This window comes from Armigeres subalbatus, chromosome 3, assembly GCF_024139115.2.
Source record: "Armigeres subalbatus isolate Guangzhou_Male chromosome 3, GZ_Asu_2, whole genome shotgun sequence".
Lineage (NCBI taxonomy): Eukaryota > Metazoa > Arthropoda > Insecta > Diptera > Culicidae > Armigeres > Armigeres subalbatus.
The window spans coordinates 180,791,355-180,811,782 of NC_085141.1; the positions used below are offsets into that span (position 1 = coordinate 180,791,355).

At 37.4% G+C, this 20,428-nt stretch overlaps 1 protein-coding gene across 3 annotated transcripts in view; it reads right to left on the reverse strand.

The window, feature by feature from the left end:
• LOC134227601 (protein masquerade) overlaps nucleotides 1-7,572 on the reverse strand; it is a 91,233-nt gene extending 83,661 nt beyond the window's left edge. The window contains exon 1 of one of the 3 annotated variants that reach the window (XM_062709193.1): nucleotides 7,453-7,572. The gene's annotated coding sequence lies outside the window, so the exon portion shown is untranslated. Of the gene's footprint in view, nucleotides 1-1,109; nucleotides 1,267-7,338 lie in introns of those variants that run through there. The other 2 variants (XM_062709191.1, XM_062709190.1) reach the window with 2 other exon arrangements.
• Between the last annotated feature and the right edge of the window lie 12,856 nt (nucleotides 7,573-20,428).

Below are 20,428 nucleotides of genomic sequence, written 5' to 3' on the forward strand. Positions count from 1 at the left end.
ACTATCAATTAGCGCCTGATGTAATTTTGACACTAATTCTCATTTTCCATCAACTTTTTTGAAAACTGAATATGATGGTGTCGGTGAATCACACAAAACCAACAATGAAAAATGCTCAAAATACGACTATAATTGCGAAATTAATGAGTATTTGGCTACTAAAAGTCATGCTAAAGAAGTGTTGTCACCAAAATGAATTTTTGTCCACCAGAGCTTCGAGCGGTAATGAATCATGATACAGTGACAGCAAATGTTGCCAATTGTAGGTTGCCTTCTCACGTCCTGAAGACTCATAATGCTGCAAAAATTCAGGTTGAGCAACTTGAATCTCCCCAGCAACCAGCAACGTGATTCATCTTCATCCTCGTCGCCCTACCAACACGGCTACCTCTATCCAATCGGCTCAGCCCAAAGCAGCAACAGAAATATAATCAGCGCACTTGCAGTACAAGGGGTGTTATAATAACTGTAACTTAACACATATTCCCTGTTGCATTGCATTCCGGGGCCTTCAAAACTAGTTCTTCACCGTTTGGATCCAGTTTCTTCTGTGCCATCTATTCACTGGTGCATCCATTGGATTAGTGCATTTTCCGTCTAAGCCTATTGGGTCACACTGATTAATGGTGCTGCAGTCGTTGCTTCACTTATGAGCTTTAAGCATTTTTAATACACTTCAATTGGTTTGTGCTTTTCTCTTTTTCGGTAGCCACTTAACAGTACGCTCTCAGCAGGGTGGTGCGAAGATTCGCCACGAAGTCAGATTTATTTAGCACATCTTAACCACTTCGATAACATACACAGGAAACGCACCAGCGAATAACACTTTTCCCCACGTTACTCTTTCCTTGCACTGTTGCGATTGCTCCAACAAACGTAACCAAATAAATCCGCCAATTCCGATTCATGGCTAGTCATTTAAATTAAAGTAAAAGTTTCCGGCTTATTTGGTGCTACTGCGCTGGGCGTCGACGATAGGCACTAGAAACCCTACACCCCTAACTTTCAAATTTAATCCAAAGCAATTACGATCAATTTGATCGTTGTTCGTCGAACGCAGAAACCGCCCAGAACTGTGCGAGCTGAATAGTAAAAAAAAATCCACATACCAATTCACAACCACTCCTTCTGCGAACGCACATCCAACCGGACAGCTCACTTAACACCTTGGCGCCTTATTCCGGAAGATATTCTTTCACTACCTTCAATCTGCTCAATGGCCCACGTCTGCACGGGACCACAGTCTACTCCACAATAAAGTTACTTAACATTGCTCTTGAATGCGTTGCTCCGAGTTCCTGCCCAGCTTTCTTTTCGGTCTCTCTTTTATTCAACCGATTCTATCGGCTCTTTCTTTTGGTCTGCATTTCTCCGGGTCCTTACTTCGCAGCGGCAGACGACATGGACGTAGGCGGTTCCAGACCTCCGCCAAATGATGGGGCAAGGTGATGAGGTTACGAAAGATTTGGTCAGAGGTCAATTCGATTATTACGTATGTATCGTCATCGTGTTTTTTTTTTTGTGTTGAAGGTTCGTTCAACTTGATTGTTTAAGATTGATAGCTTGCTTGTGACTACTATCCGCTTCTTCACCGTATGTAGCATTGCAAACGATTTTGTATTTGAATCGATACTTGGGTACAAGACCGGGGCGCAGTTTTCTGGGAAAACCCAAACTTCATCTGAATCATCAATCCCAATGAACTGTGCAAAATAGCGGTTTCAATTCATCGTCAATCACAGGTACAGGTAATTCGGCAGTGTTGGCAGAATGAACGAATTTTTACATATGATTTGAATCAACCTTCAAAGCGAAAGCGTTAAAAAAAAATTTTTTTATTAAAAATTTAATTTGTCAGCGTTAAAATTAAAAAATTAAAAAATTAGGAAATTAAAAAATTAAGAAAATTTAAAATTTATCATTATTATATTTAAAATTTAAAAATTTAAAAAGTTAAAGATTTTAAAATTTTAAAATTCAAAAACTTTAAAAATTTAAAAAAATTTAAAATTTAAAAATTCAAAAATTTAAAAATTTAAAAATTTAAAACTTTAAAAATTTAAAAATTTAAAATATTAAAAATCAAAAAATTTAAAAATTTAGAAATTTAAAAATTTAAAACTTTTAAAATTAAATAATTAAATTAAAAATTTAAAAATTTAAAAATTTAAAAATTTAAAAATTTAAAAATTTAAAGATATAAAAATTTAAAAATTTTAAGATTTAAAAATTTAAAAATTTAAAAATTTAAAAATTTAAAAATTTAAAAATTTAAAAATTTAAAAATTTAAAAATTTAAAAATTTAAAAATTTAAAAATTTAAAGGTTTCAAAATTTAAAAATTTAAAAACTTTAAAAATTTAAAAATTTAAAAATTTGAAAATTTAATTTAAAAATTATTATTCATTTAAAAATTTAAAAATTTAATTTAAAAATTATTATTTATTTAAAAACTTAAAAATTTAAAAATTTAAAAATTTAAAAATTTAAAAATTTAAAAATTTAAAAATTTAAAAATTTAAAAATTTTAAAATTTTAAAATTTAAAAATTTAAAAATTTAAAAATTTAAAAATTTAAAAATTTAAAAATTTAAAAATTTAAAAATTTAAAAATTTAAAAATTTAAAATTTAAAAATTTAAAAATTAAAAAAAAACTTAAAAATTTAAAAATTTAGAAATTTAAAAATTTAAAGATTAAAAATTTAAAATTTAAAAATTTAAAATTTAAAATTTAAAAATTTAAAAATTTAAAAATTTAAAAATTTAAAGATTTAAAAATTCAAAAATTTAAAAATTTAAAAATTTAAAAATTTAAAAATTCAAAAATTTAAAAAAAATCATTTTAAAAATTTTGAAATTTTAAAATTTAAAAATTTACAAATTTAAAAATTTAAAATATAAAGATTTAAAAATTTAAAAATTTAAGAAGATAAAAATTTAAAAATTAAAAAAAATAATTTTAAAAATTTTGAAATTTAAAATTTTAAAAATTCAAAAGTTCAAAAATTTAAACATTTAAAAATTCAAAAATTTAAAAATTTAAAAATTTGAAAATTTAAAGATTTAAAGACTTAAAAACTTAAAAATTTGAAAATTTAAAAATTCAAAAATTAGAAACTTAAAAATTTAAAAACTTAAAAATTTAAAAATTTAAAAATTTAAAAATTTAAAAATTTAAAAATTTAAAAATTTAAAAATTTAAAAATTTAGAAATTTAAAAATTTAAAAATTTAAAACTTTTAAACTTTAAAAATTTGAAAACTTAAAAATTCAAAAATTTGAAAATTTAAAAATTTTAAAATTTAAAGATTTAAAAATTTAAAAATTTAAAAATTAAGAAATTTAAAAATTTAAAAATTTAAAAATTTAAAAAATTAAAAGTTTTAAAATTTAAAAACTTAAAATTTAAAATTTAAAATTTAAAAATTTAAAATTTAAAAATTTGAAATTTACAAATTTAAAAATTTAAAAATTTAAAAATTTAAAAATTTAAAAATTTAAAAATTTAAAAATTTAAAAATTTAAACATTTAAAAATTTAAAAATTTAAAAATTTAAAAATTTAAAAATTTAAAAATTTAAAAATTTAAAAATATAAAAATTCAAAGTCAAAGTGGCCAGTCAAGCGCTGGACTGGTCCGTTCCACCTTTAGCAGTTCGGTTTGTTGTACAATGTCGGTGGATCAGATTGGCGGAGGGGTTTTGTTGGATATGGTTGGGAATTTGGGATAAATTTGATAGGATTGATTTTAGGTCAGGATTGTCTATTGAAATTGCGGGGCGAGGAATTGCGTGGAAAAGAAGGGATTTATAGTAGGGAATGGATCCAATCTCTTGCAAATGTCGATTGGTAGCCAGGTTGCGACTTTTCAGCGCCAACACGTGCAAATTCAAGCCGCCGTTCTCTTTCTTCCGAACTAGCTGCATGATCGGAACGCGCGCGGGCATTCCTCTCCATAGAAACGTCCCCATCGTTGCTGTTATTTTCGCCGTGTGAACATCAAGCGGGGGCAGCATAGATGACGCCATATACAGATGTGCTCGACTTGCGGTTAGAGGCAGTAAGGCAATGAAAAGTACATTTCAGCTCTGCAGCGAGGGCGTGAAAGTGATGCTGGTAAATAAGAACCACCATCAATCCTTAGTCGAGTTCCTTGAGGTCCACAAGTATGAGTACTACATTCATGACCACCCCGGGACGAAGCCACTCAAGGCTTTACAGCGAGGACTCCACGGCATGAAGAAGGAAGAGCTCGAAAATTGCGTACTGAAGCTAGTGGTCGTGCACAAGATCGCTCGTCACGACAAAACGATGAGATATCGCGACAAGCTTTACTTGATTTATATGAAGCATGGCTCCTTCACCCGAAAGGCCCTGAACCTTGTTGGCGGTATAAATTACAACGTCGTCAACTGGTAGCGATATCGGCCCGTGACCCGCGACGTCAGACAGCGCATCAACTGTTTCAATTTCGGGCACGGCACCCGGAACTGCCACATAGAGCCGCGCTGCAACAAGTGTGGCGAACCCTATCCGACCGATGAATGCGATGATGGAGGTGGCCGTTCCGATGTGCGCTGGCGACAAACATCGGGCCACAACCAAGGACTATCCAAAGCGGGCGGAGTTCCAGGGAATCCAGAAGAAAGCTTCCTCCAGGACCCTGTCGAAGAAAAACCTTGTTCCTACACTTAGCAAGGCCATTGCTGCAGCAGCTGCGTCGAATCAAGCGCCAGCATTACCGGCTCCGTCCCTGTCCCTCCTCCTGAGTTCCGTCGGCAGTCGGTGGGCCACCGGAGAATCTGCTCCGCTCTACACCTCGGAGCAACTGATGTCGTTTTTCTCGCGGCTCACCACTCGGCTGTGTGAGTGCAAAACCCGATTCGACCAGGTCTTCATACATGGTATGATCATCACTGACAATGGCTGCTAGGTCTGGGCTTGATCAACTGGAACGCTTGTTCGCGCATAAGAAAAACCACCGAGCTGAAGAATTTCCTTGAGGAGAAGGAAATAGACGTGGCGTTCATCACCGACTAAGGCCGGAGTTGCCTATGCAGTGCATAAAAGTCTTCTCCATTTAGTTCGGTCCATGGCTGCACGTCGCCAACCACACAGTCTGCGAAGGGTCCGCAAATCGTCATCCACCTGATCGATCCACCTTGCTCGCTGTGCACCTCGCCTTCTTGTTCCCGTTGTCGTTGTCGAGAACCATTTTCACCGGATTACTATCCGATATTCTAAGTACAGGCTGGGCCCACCGCAGTCTTCCGATTTTCGCGGTGTGAACGATAGATGGTTCTTCCGACAACTGATGCAACTCGTGGTTCATTCACCTCACCTCACCACCGCCATAAATGGTACTTTCGAAAACTCCCAGTGCGCGTTGGTCCTCCACGAGCATTGTCCAAGTCTCGTGTCCGTAGAGAACTACGCGACCAGTTAGGTACGGCGGCGAACTCTATTCGATCGGAGCGTTTTGCAGAGTCCAAAGTTCGTATGATTTTCTGCCATGATGCGGCTCCGAATTTCTCTGCTGGTATCGTAATCGGATGTCACCAGTGAGCCCAAGTACACGAATTTTTCAACCACTTAGATTTCGTCACCACTGGAACAAACTCGTGGTGGATGGTTAATATTGTCCTCTCTAGAGCCTCTACCTATCATGTACTTTGTCTTCGACGTGTTTATGACTAGAATTCATCATTGAACCGCACCCAAAACCGGAGGTGAGATGCGACCGGCAGACAACGGAGGGTGTGGCCATGGCTTTTCATTACAACAACTGTCGCCTGCTGCCAAGCTTCCAGCTGAGTGTCATCGAGATCATCGGTGTCCAAGTTACCACTTCGGTCGGTACAATCACGCTCAATGCGGCGTACTGCCCAACTCAAGCAAACTGCCCAACTAAAATTTTTGTTTGTAGGTAAAATATATTTGGAAATTGCGAACACTTATTAAATTGCGGATTAGATCGCGACGTTATTGTAAAGTGAGTTGAGAAAGTCATGAATATATGAATATGTAATTATCAATGAATGTAAAACCGTAGTATGTAGGGCCAATAGGGGAGGAAATCTGCATTCTTCTCACTATTTACAGTAAGCGTTTACCTCAAACTGCAACAAAATAGGACAATGATCGTCTGCCAATCATCGTCCGGATTTCTTTGATGCTTTCGTTTATAATCTAATAGGAAAGCAAACTTTGGATAACGAGATTTTAACTTTGGCCCTGATCCTGAAACATAAAATCAATAGCCGCTTTGCCAAATCTCTACCTATATCTCATTATATGTGTTGCTGATAAAGTTGATACAATATTGTATTTGCCCTCAGTAGATAGCGAGAAGGAATAGTCAAGTTTTTGACATATATGAGGTGAACCGGTCTAGGGCCGAAAACCTCATTTATTAATAATAATAATAATAAAAAAAAGTTTTTGACATTTTTCGTTATCATATTTTTGTACCAGGTATTACAACTTGCAAATCATTTGATTCCAAAATACAGTTTTGTAAAATATTTATGTACGTGCTATTTTCGCATACCCTCTCTTGCCATTAAAATTGGTCACGTGGTGAGGATTATTTCCTATAAACATTTAAAAGAATCGAAGTGACTGGAAATTAATGTGAACACTAAGAGAAGAAATTCTTCATTTAGAGATATTGTCAGATTTTCTGGATATGATACACTGCGCGGCGTTTGTAATGTTCCCAAATGGGTACTTGCACAAAACTTCACGCGGCGAATGACTGTCGAAAGGTACGGCCGCGACAAACGATACACCGCAATGCTATTCATCCATAAGAATCAAGTAAACGGGATGCAGAAAGCGCGGCGGTACCTTTCATGAAAGGTTCGCCGCGTGCAATTTTGAGAAAATCAGGCAATAGCTATTACTACTTGTTGGCTTACAGGTAGACCGGCACCATTCATCTCTAGATACTGTTTTGTTTTGGTCTGCTTTCATCAACTATTATGCTTTCTTTTGGGATACCGGTCATCATTCTACATAGGAGCTCTTTTTATTCCGCTGTTCACTTATATTTTGCACTTCTGCCGATTGATTGTACGTTCCATAGGCTTGTACTTGAGAAAAAATATTTGATTCATATCGATCTGGCACGGTTAAAGAACCGTTAGAAATTAATTTTTCGGAGTAAATTGCTTATGCTTCCTTAATTATTGCTTATCTCTTGAGTTATTGTAATCGAGCCATGTAATCATCGTTACTAATGATATGTTTATCGGTGCAATAAAATTGACCACAGTACAGTATTCCCAATCCGCTCCATTCTGTGCACTTACGTATCGATATTTGAAATATCTTACCTCCACGCTGATACTTTCGGCATCAGCAACGACAATAACAATAACGACGAACTAAGTTTTGGCAAACGTTCGATATAATAGAAAGTGATGTTTTCGTTTTCACTTGACACTTACACTAAAAGGAGAAAGAAGTTACAACGCACCCAAAGTTCGAAACTGTATCTGCCCGCTGTGGTCACTTTCTACGTTACGCTTATTTTCACTTCTCTCGTTTTTTGCATGTACCCACGTCTGTACCGAATGGGTTGCGGTTGAAGACTGACGATCGCGAATATAATCGGAAACCTTCGAGGGAATGACGAAGAAAAAAACGGAAGAGCTGAAGCGAAGGCAACGAACCGCAGATTTTGTAAGTCTGACACGCTTTAAGGCGTGGAAGATGCGGGTTTGCGATTATTAGTGATTACATATGCTGTGGCCTATAAGATGTTATCATAACGTGACTCAAAAATTGAAAGATGCAGATCGAACAAAGTGACATTAATTTCCTGAAAAGCAAGAGCATGAGTAACTTCCTACCTAAAAGCTCATTGAGAAATTTCGTACTGACATCGCTGTCACAGATCGGTAAAGTAATAGAGTATCTTAGTTTCATTCACAATGCTCAGGTTACACAGGATCACAGCTTCAACTAACAAAATGCATAGATTCTTAGGATTGCCAATTCGGAGATAGTGTGTTCAATTCTCAAGCTTGTCTATAGGATCTTTGCTAATAGAATACTAAGTTGGGAAGGATCGTTACGATGACCACTAAGAGACACGACAATAACGTGGTGGATGCTCCCGCTAGGTAAGTATTTTGCTTCTACCGATTACAAAGAAAAACCCTGATTGATCCATCTAGCGGTGTTTGTGCCTTTATCGTACATTAGATACACTAAAATAAATTCAGTGAGAATTTTTTAGCGTGTTTTTTTGAATATAAATCGTATTTTGGCCATAACTCTTATCCCATAGTCTGATTTGGCCAATTTTCAATAGGAAATAATGGGACAGCAACTTATTAGCAACCCGTCGAAAGCAACTTATTGCAAACAAATCGGATCAAGATAAGTGCCTGAAAAATGAGTGAGTTTTATTTTGCGCACATACATACACACATGCACACGAGTTCAGTGCGTGTTGGCTCTTGTTTCGGACAAAAGAAGGATCGCGCGATTTGCCGAAATTTTGTGTTCTGCATTGCGCGGCCGGTCGTAAAGTTAATCAGTTCAGTGGGTGTTGACTCTTGTTTCGGACAGCAGAACGATCGCGCGATTGACCGCGATTGTTCTACATTGCGCGGCCGTCAGTGCCTGTTTTGTCTTGTTTCTGCTCACTAAGCAGATATTTCGCGCGGCCGAGCGAGTAAACAATTGGTGCGTGATCGGACGTGTTTCAGGTAGGATTTAGAACATTCCTTCCCGACACATCTATGAAGGTAGTATGGGTACCCTGCATCTTCACTAGTATATGTTGAACTAACATTCCTTTCCTTCCGTGATTGTAAGGACGTGGCCAGGAATACAATTGCTACTGTACAGGAAAAGGTACTAATCCCAAGTACCAATTTGCGACAATATACAGTAGATTGCTCAATTGAGCATTGTATAGCCACCCACGATTTGTACAATCACATATGCTATGCTATATATACACACATGCACACACATACACACAGACAGACATCATCTCAATTCGTCGAGCTGAGTGGATTGGTATATAACACTGTGGGTCTCCGGACCTTCTATCACAAAATCGTCTTGGAAGTGAATATATATCCTTTTCGTTATACTTTGGTGTACGAGAAAGGCAAAAAACAGGTTAATCCACCTAACGGTAATGGTGCCTTTCTCGTGCGTTAAAAATAGTATTTTGGTCATAGCTTCTGAGCCCATTGTCCGATCCGACAAATTTTAAACAGGAAAAAAATGGGGCAGGATACTGCGTTGAATGCAATCTGTTGCGAAGAAATCGGTTGAGAGTTAGTGCATAAAAGTGAGCTAGATACTTTTACGTGCTTTTTCATGAGAAAAAAGTATTTTGGCCAATACTTCCAAGCCCATAGTCCGATCCTGCCAATTTTCAAGAGAAAACAATGGGGCTGAATTCTGCGTCAAATGCGAAGAAATCGTTTGAGGGTAAGTGCAAAAAAAGTGAGCTAGACTCTTTTACGCGCTTTTTTATGAGGAAAAGTATTTTGGCCATAACTTCCAAGCCCATGTCCGATGTGTGTATCAAAATTAAACATCTTCTCCAAAAAAAGCAAAAATCTGACTTCCCTCACAAGTCATCAATCAAGAAAAAAAGAAACGATGCTACCCTGCAGTATCACACACCGCAGCTGGTCGGACACTCGGTGGCAAGCGAGCCTCTATTGTCGTTGCAGAAGCAAACCCGCCTCAATACGACAAATAGAAGCACATGTTTGTGATTCAAACACAACCGACTTTTGTTCAATTCTGATACACATAGTTGGGTAGAGAGAAAAGGTGTGAAATGTTGCCAAAGCAGATTCCAAGGATACGGGGAATTGACTGATATCTTATCGTTATTAGCTGGTTATGAAACAACTTCTCGCCAGGGTAGGTATTATATAATTTATAATACATCCGTGTACTTAATCGAATAGTGTGGGTTCAAATCCAAACGGCAGCCGAATCTTTTTTTGCAATATTTAATTTTTGTTTCAGTTTATTTTTGTGGCTTGCTTATACATAAGCTAGAAGAAACAATTGATCTGAAGTAACTTAAACAAAACAGGTGTAATGAATAGCGTAATGAATGGTGGTCACATGAAAAACCACATACTGTCCGGATGTGGTGGATAGCTACCGGATACAGAAATTGATTTCGCACCACTGTTACATTATGTATCAAACGAATCATGATCATTAATTAAAATGTGCCTAATATTGACCATCTACACATAATCAGAATTCATTCGATTGATTTTAAAATTGTTGATTCAAACCTTTTAAAGTAAACATAAAAAAAAAATTAAATTTGAGCATCAAAAATTTTGAGCATTTTTGTTCAATTTCAAATTTTGTGCAAAGTTTACAACATGCGGATCTGATATTCCACGCCGGTAAGGGACTTTTCAATATAACTTCTTTTTGTATTGAATAAGATGGTGGAGGGACCTCTTCAAGTGTCGTTTTGAGAAGTATCCGGTATTGGGAGGTGTCTATTTTATTTTCAATCGCACGCGTTGATTTACAATTCGTTATAGTTTTCTTCTGGATTTTATCTATGTAAACCTATTACAGCGATGATTGGCATAGATCGTGGTAGTCGATTGATCTGTCAGTTCAGCAGCATCTTTGTGGATCGAATCTGTTGCACCGTTAACGGTTGTAACGTCCACTACTGCAGGATTACGCATTGGAAGAAATTCTCGCACAGCTAACTTTACAACAGGGCGGAGAAGAATTCCGGAACTTGTGTGTACGTCCACTTGGCGAATGTGTCCATCTTTTCCCGGGATTAGCTTCAATACATTACTTCGCGGCCATAGGTTCCGTGCTATTTCACCTACACTAAATGCGAGATCTCCAACTTGAATGAGCTTAACCTCGTTCTGCCACTTATTACGCTCCGCCGTGTCAATAACGGTAGATATTCTTGCATCCCATTCTGAGTCAAAAGGTCTAAGGACAAAATGTCGATAGGACAAAAGATCGAAAGGACAAAAGGTTGAAATGGCAAAATGTCGAGCATGAGCATGAACATGAGCATGATTGACCGCCCACGGTTGCTACTCCGTTATTGCCAGGTCAGCTGTAATTACACAGGGAACCAACAGATGATGTTTGGGATTAACATCATCCTCAATGTGTAAAAACTGGTGACCCAATATAAAGCAATACCAGCGCCGGCCGTGTCCGAATGCAGGTCAATTAAGGAATGAGTAGGAAAATGTTGACGTGATACTCGCTTTGATGGAAGTCGACGAGTCATCTGCACTTCCACGAGAAATCACTGGGATGGTGGATATATGGGGTAGGGCATGTAGCGGGGTTCGTCTTGGTAAACGGTATGCTGTGTATAACGTGTAGTTTGATTATCGTGCACTAATTAGTTCAATTACTGACCGCACTAAGTAGAACAAAAATTCCGTGATCTCGAAACCGTTCTGTTTTAAACAAACGCGTTCGATCGCGTACTTAATTATTTGAATAAACTTATCGCACAAAGCAGAACAAAAACCTGTGGCCTCGAGATCGTTCTACTTTTAAACGAACATTAATTTGAAAACACTTTTACCTTTATGGTATTGCGACGAAGATAAAAACTAACACAATGCAGGTCCGGTGGCTTCTGCATACTGCTTCTACGACCGAACCGACTCGCACTAATGAACTCTATCAACTATTATTTATCACCTGGATTGTCCCAATCTCGCATAATGTAAGCTCGGTAACTTTTGCATGCCGAAACTTCAATCGAACCGACGCGCACTTTAACACGATCTTTCAAGCACTGTTCCAATTATTACCAGGATTCCAATTATTACCAGGTCAGAAATAATTTCAGGCAACACAACTAACAACAAACTAATTCTACGAAATATAAATCGGTGCATGCATGTGTCCGAAATTTAGTTCTTAGACAAGCCAATTAATAGCAGTTCTGGATTCTAGAGGCCAAGAAGAAATAATATTAAACCGGGAATCGAATGTTGTATACCGTTCATTTATCTAAGAAAGTCATAAAGTATTTAAAGTATGCATTTTTACGGTACGTTGAACAGCAAGGGATCTAGACATTTTCATACGTTTTCTCGCACTTTTTTAACTCCGTGATAGTTGCATTTGTTAGTAGGTCGCCATCCAATGATTTTGATTTATAGACTTTATCGAAAATGAGAAAAAATGCTGCGAAATTGTGAGTAGATAATTCTAGAAACTTTTTTTTTCAAATGGGCGTAATTGATTCTGACATTTTTGGAATGGCGATTGTGCTCTTAATTCTAAATATTTTGGTCAACTAATGCGTTGCGTTGCGTTACGTTGTAACGGAGTATTTTGCAGATTGCATACTGAGTTCTTCAACTTTCTTACCATAACTACTTATGGATTACTATTTGGGATTCAATAGTAACCCAATTGGAGGTCTTAAACGATAAAGCTTGAAAGCTACTATTGCCGGCCACGCCCATCTTCTCCGTTACTAAGGAAGGCAAGGAAATGATGATATGACATCTACTTAACGAGAGGCCAGTGACTCACCGACGCCCTAGTAGATGTCAAGGAATTGGATGGTTAGTAGGGAATAAAATTTAGCAATCTCATCATAAGCAAATGATACTATGAGTTTGAACAAACGATGGGAGTGACAGTGCTAAGAAGTTTATGTCAATCAATTGTTGATTTCTTTGGGAAAGGCAAAGCTATTAAACTTGCCCTGGTTAATTAGCCTAGCATTAAGCGCCATTGTTCGCTCTTTGAAACGAGAAAGAAATTAAATATATAAAATGCCCCTTCCCACTTTTTGTTTCTCAAGTAAACAAATAATTTTGAATATGAATTGTCATATGTCACTCAATAATATCTAATATTATTTTCGCACATATTTTGAGAGTGTCGTGGTTATAATGAGGAACAAGTATAATACAAGGTACAACTTATTCAGTTAGAAAGCGGCAACGTATTTGAGCATGGTAATAGAAGGTGATGTTTAATTAGATCTTTTATCACATTAATTAGAACAAAAAAAACCATTTCATAGTATCTTTTTGAACATTAAACTTAAAACAATATCGATTCTGAAAAAAAACTTTAGATTTAGAATTTTGCCTGTATTGCATGAGACTATCGAAATGCAGTATTTTTTGAGACGACACTTAAAGCACAAAGCAACAGGAATGTATTTGTGATACTCGGATATGCCAAATAGGCGCTATATAGCTACGAGTAAGCACAACAGATTATTTAACCCTTATGCGGCCAACAAAAAAAACACACGTGGATGGCCGACAGGGTACCCGTGTTCCCATAAATTGATATTCTCATAACTTCAACAATTTTCAACCGATTTGGATAATTTTGACAGTTCTGGAAACAGAAACTCATATACTTTTTGCCCATTGTCAAGGTTTACAGCTTTTGTCCATGGTTATTCAAGAAATCTTTGTACTTAGGCTTAAGAGTCTACACGCGTAACCAAAGGCCATTCAGCCAGTTTCAAATATGCTACAAGCTCTTTGCGCTTCTTAGAATTGAAGGTGTTCACAGTATATGCTTCGGGTAATGCAAAAATCCCTGAAATGAAGTCTTAGTCATCCGAGAAATCTCTGGAGTAAAGCCTAAAGATCTACTCGCGTAACCAAAGGCCTATTATGCAAATTCAAACACGGTACATGCTCTTTGTGGTACTTAGCATAGAATGCGTTCACAGTATATGTTCCGAGTCATCCAAGAAATCTCTGGAGTAAGGCCTTAAGGTCTACACTTGTAACCATGGGTCTATGGACTTGTCTCAAAAGTGGTACATGCTCTTTGCGCATCTTGAAATCGAATGTGATCACTACATATGTTCTGCGCTATCGAAGAAATCTCTCGGATAAGTCTCTGGCGCCTTCATTGCATATGTTCATGGTCATACAAGAAAACCCTGGAAAAGGCCTTCAGGTCTACACGCGTAACCAGAGATCTTTTAGATTGTTTCAAAACTGGTACATGCCCTTTGTGGTACATAGAATAGAACGCCTTTGTTGCATATGTTCATGGTCATCCAAGAAAACCCTGGAAAAGGCCTTAAGATCTACACGCGTAACTAAAGATCTTTCAGATTTTTTCAAAAGTGTTACATGCCCTTTGTGGTACATAAAATAGATTGTGTCCATTACATAGGTTCATGGTCAGCCAAGAAAACCCTGGAGTAGGACTTTAAATCTGCATGGGAACCCAGACATCTTTTGGCTTGTTTCAAAAGTGGTACATGCCCTTTGTGGTATATAGAATAGAATACGTCCATTGCATATGTTTATGGTCTTCCAAGAAAATGCTAAAATAGGCCTCAGGATCTTCACACGTAACCTTTTGGATTGTTTCAAAAGTGGCATATGCCCTTTGTGGTACATAGAATATACCGCTTTCATTGCATATGTTCATGGGTATCCAAGAGAACACTTGAACAATCAGCAAGAACTTCACGCGTAACCAGAGTTCTTTCGGCCTAGTTGAATAGTTATACATGTCTTTTATAGTACGTAGAATAGAATGCACCCATTTTAAATGTTCATGGTCATCCAAGAAAACCCTGAAGTAAGGCATTAGGATCTACACCAGAGATATATCAGCCTGTTTTAAATTTGGTACATGCCTTTGGGGCCCATGAATAAAATGCGTTCATGGCATATGCTAATGGTCATCCTAGAAATTTATGGAGTTAGACTTCTAGGCTTACACGAATATCCAGAGGGTCTTTAAGGTCACTCCTTACGGAATCCAATTTTCAAAGTGCTCGCGTTTTAAGGGCACACCACTCGATACGGAAGCCACGCACAACTGTCATTTTATTATTCCAAAATGCTGCGACGCAGCAAATCTAAATCAACAAAAAATACAGTTGTGTGCCGCCTCCGTATCGATTGGTGTGCCCCCGAAAACGCGAGCACTTTGAAACTTGGATTCCGTGAAGAGTGTCCTTTATCTAATTTTAATATGGTACATGATCTTTGCGATATTAGCTCGTTTTTTCCCTCACGTTCTCGGCGTGAAGTTGTATCGTTCCAATTTATTTACATTTTGCATTTCCAAAGCATAGACAACTTCATATTAGTGATATCAATGAAGTTTGTATACTACCTGGAACCAACAACAACAAGACAACAATAACTACTTGGAATGCTTATATATCAAGATGAGGTTTCACATCTTGTTTATTCTTCAATAACTGCCCAGAACTAATGACAACAACTTGAACTACTTGAAATGCAAACATATACCAATAGCCTTCCGTTCGTGGGTTGATCTACAGTTCATTCCTATATGGAGTTCATAGACTACCTAGTACCATGGCCAAAACAAAAACTACAGCAGACGTTCGATAACTGCAAGTCATTTAACTGCAATTCGATAGTTGCAACAGTTTTACAGTTATCGGACCGCTAAACTTCAAACCGTTGTCAGACTCAATGACAGCTGCATTGCGCTGCACATTTGACGTCGATTGACAACCGTTTGACGTTTAGAGTGCGTTGCAGTTATCGAACGGCATTCGATAACTGAAAAGTAAACATTTTGCAGTTATCGAACGGCTACTGTACTAGGAATGCGTATATTCAATCAGATGAGGTTGACCCGATTTTGTCACTCCCAGATTTTGTCTACCCCTGATTTTGCATAACCCGATTTTATCACGTTTTCGACCCAATTTGCCGCAAACAATAAAGATTTTCATGAAATAACTTTCACTGCCTGTAGCTTATTATGAATCATTTATGAGTACCTGTTAATAAGTTTGTACGTCTCTTCGACAAAAAATACGGATTCCATTCACGTATTTTGCCTTGCCTTCATTACGGAGCCCACGACAATTAAAATAACTACTTAAAATACAAACATATACCAAGAAGGAGTCTCACAACTTGCTTATTTTCAAATAACTGCCTCCATTAAGGAGGTTGATCCATCGACCTTGACTCTATTTCATAGACTACCTGGAGCTCAAGACAACAACAAGAACTACTTGGAATACAAACATATACCAAGATGGGGTCACAAAACTTGTTTATTCTTCGACAACTGCTCCATTACGGAGATTGATCTACAGAACTTCGGTGGGGTTTGATCCAACGAAACCAGTACGCTAGACAGGTGTTTTCCCTACTAAGCTACGAATAACCTCCGTCGTCCTCCGCAGCTTAGCGGGTACTGATGAAACCAAACTCACAGCACCGTGCATGTAGCCGAACTCTCGCAATACATTCTCAGAACTAACTCTCTCATATATGTTTTTGTACATTGCCAACCAAGTAGGATGAGTATTTAGTATTATCTGGCTCCTACACACTTGCCTCATCACCAACGGCGCTCGATGAAGTAGGGTTGTGTGAGATTGTGCCAGTAGGTCGTCAGATCCCCACCCGACCACATAAGCGAAGAGAGATCGCCTTTCGAGTTCAGTACATTCAAAGTTAATTGCCTATGTTCCGGGTATTGAGCCACCCGGAGTGGAAATTAATTACTATGTCTGTAACTCGATTACGCATATGCACAACATGTGATAGATTAAGTTCGGAAAAGGTATTGGAGGAAAACCTTTACCTTCCGTCCCTCCCAGTTGTTCTTCAATAACTGCATCCGTTACGGAGGTTGATCCACCGACCTTGACTCTATGGAGTTCGTAGACTACCTGGAGCCCATGACAACAACAAGAACTACTTGGAATACACACATATACCAAGAAAGGGTCACGCTACTAGTTTATTCTTCGATAACTGCCTCCATTACGGAGATTGATCCGAAGATCTTGACTGTATGGAGTTCGTAGACTACCTGGAACTCACGAAAACAACAAGAAATACATGGAATACAAACATATACCAAGAAGGGGTCACACAACTTGTTTATCCTTTTTTTATTTTTTTTTTAATTCTTTATTAAAGTTGTTTATTCTTCAATAACTGCCTCCATTACGGAGGTTGATCCACAGACCTTGAATCTATGGAGTTCGTAGACTACCTGGAACCAACGACAACAAGAACTACTTAGAATACAAACAAACACTATGAAGGCGTGACACAACTTGTTTATTCTTCAATAACTGCCTCCGTTACCAATGTCGAACCCCATACCTTGACTCTATGGAGTTCGTAGATTACCTGGAGTCCTCGACAACAACAAGAACTACTTGGAATACACACATATACCAAGAAGGGGTCACGCAACTTGTTTATTCTTCGATAACTGCCTCCATTACGGAGATAGATCCGAAGATCTTGACTGTATGGAGTTCGCAGACTACATGGAACTCACAACAACAACAAGAACTACATGAAATACAAACATATACCAGGAAGGGGTCATACAACTTGTTTTTTCTTCAATAACTGCCTCCATTACGGAGGTTGATCCACCGACCTTGAATCTATGGAGTTCGTAGACTACCTGGAGTCAACGACAATAACAAGAACTACTTGGAATACAAACATATATCAAGAAGGAGTCACAAAACTTTTTTATTCTTCAAACGCTGCCTCCGTTACCGAGGTCGATCCCCAGACCTTGACTCTATGGAGTTCGTAGACTACCTGAAGTCTTCGACAATAGCAAGAACTACTTGTAATATACACATATACCAAGAAGGGGTCACGCAACTTGTTTATTCTTCGATAACTGCCTCCATTACGGAGATTGTTTCGAAGACCTTGACTGTATGGAGTTCGTAGACTACCTGGAACTCACGACAACAACAAGAACTGCATGAAAAACAAACATATGCCAAGAAGGGGTCACAAAACATGTTTATTCTTCAATAACTGCCTCCATTACGAAGGTTGATCCACCGACCTTGAATCTATGAAGTTCGTAGACTACCTAGAGCCCACGACAACAACCAGAACTACTTGGAATACAAACATATGTCAAGAAGGGGTCACACAACTTGTTTATTCTTCGATAACTGCCTCCATTACGGAGATTGATTCGAAGACCTTGACTATGTGGAGTTCGTAGACTACCTGGAACTCACGACAACAACAGGAACTACTTGGAATACAAACATATACCAAGAAGGGGTCATGCAACTTGTTTATTCTCCGATAACTGCCTCCATCACGGAGATTGATCCGAAGACCTTGACTGTATGGAGTTCGTAGACTACCTGGAACTCACGACAACAACAAGAACTACATGAAAAACAGATATATATACCAAGAAGGGGTCACGCAACTTGTTTATTCTTCGTTAACTGCCTCCATTACGGAGATTGATCCGAAGACCTTGACTGTATGGAGTTCGTAGACTACCTGGAATCAATGACAGCAACAAGAACTACTTGGAATGCAAACATGTTTTAAGAAAAGGTCATTGGATGACCCGGAACATATACTGGGAAAGCATTATATGCTAAACACCATAAAGAGCATGTACCGTTTTTGAATTTACACGATAGACCTTTGGTTACGTTAGCAGACCATAAGATCTTATTCCAGGGATTTTTTGGGTGACTTAGGCCTTACTCCAGGGATTTTTGGAGACCCAGAATATATACTGTGAACACCGACTATTCTAAGAAGCGCAATGAACATGTAATATGTTCGAAACTGGTTGATAGTCCTTCGGTTACGTGTGTAGACTCTTAAGTCTTACTTCAAAGAGTTCTTGTATAACCATGGACAAAAGCTGTAAACCTTGACTATGGGCAAAAAGTATATGAGTTTCTGTTTCTAAAACTGTCAAAATTATCTAAATCGGTTGAAAATTGTTAAAGTTATGAAAATATCAATTTATGGGAACACGGGTACCCTGTCGGCCATCCACGTGGTAAAAAAAATCAGATGCCCCTCCCCACGTCCCTCCTCACTGTATCAACGTGATTTTCTCACAGACGCTACATTTTATGGAGTTCTTAGATGTCACCGAGTTTCAGTTTTCAGCTATAAAAATTCATTGAAATATCACCACTTGAATTTGAAAAAGGAACACGGGTACCCCGTCGGCCGCATAAGGGTTAAAAGAAGATCGAAAAAAGTTAAATTGATTCGATCTCTCCAGAACAGCAGTACTCTTCCCGTGCTGTGTTCATTTTCCGTACTAGAGGGTTAACATTGAATCCTTATCGACGCGTACAACTCTTGAAAGAAACTGTCCTTGGTGAAAATTTCTTCTGTTTTTTTCGACTGCTTGACACCAAAAGTTATATAAAACTGGATGCTTCATTCCTGTTCAGACTATTCACAGGATGACTGACATTAAAATATTAGGTTTACCAGCCATATCTTAATTTCACCGACTGAATAGAATTTATTAAAATTTAGTCACTAAGACAATAGATTTTTTACTAAAAAACAAAAATATCTGCTAGTTAAAATAAGCTCGTTTCCAAGCAATGCTTTTTCTAGGCACTAGAACAGAGTATTCCTGACGAATTGATCCGGTTTATCCATAGGGATCGCATAGTAAGGAACGGGAATCTTCATCCATTATGCACAACTAACACATAACCATACATCATTCTCTTCTCAGGGTTTTTGGATAAAAATACGTAGAAAAACCATTTCCGAAATCGAAATTTGCATTCGCGGAAACAGTCCTAGATCACTTGTCATAAGACGAGTTTGTACAATCCCATTTAATTCCACTACTTAATTGTTCCTTGACAGATACGTATTTCGACCTTACTGTTGAGGTCGAAATACGTATCTGTCAAGGTACAATTAAGTGGTGGAATTAAATGGGATTGTACAAACTCGTCTTATGACAAGTGAAGATGTTCCACTAAAAAGCTCAAAATAATTTTCTTATCGTCCTAGACCATTTGATTAGAGTTAAATATTTCGAGCGAAACGCGTATACACGCGAAATTATACATCCCATATAAATTGTTCATCTTCAAGCGTGATTCATATGTTTGCCATTATTCATCCAACGTCCCATTTATCGAATTAAATTCATACTAAACTTATAAGAGAATCGTTATGCTTTTTAATATGACAAGACATCTATCTATGAGTTATTTCGTAAAATGAGACATAATCTTAATGTTTATTTGTTAACCAGATAATTAAAATATTTTAAGCACGTTTAGATGACTAATTCACGTTTGTAATTAGCACGTCTACTCAAAAAAATGGGTTTATAAAGTTCATAGTCTAAATGTTTATGATTTATTGATTATTCTATTCTTAGTTTATTCCTTTAATAAATAATTTTCTTTCGAAAGGGGCTTTCTTCTTACCACGTGGACATCTGCTCATGCAAATTTATGTTAACCCAGGTGTTCACCAAGGACATTCGTCATACCCCTCTATCCCCTAAGTTGTCCACATGATATACGAAGAGCTCCTAAATATTTTGGACCTCAAAAAAAAAAAAATCTTAAGCAAATTTGTAAATCAATATAATATATTAAAAGCGCTTTTGCTCCGAGGTACTTAA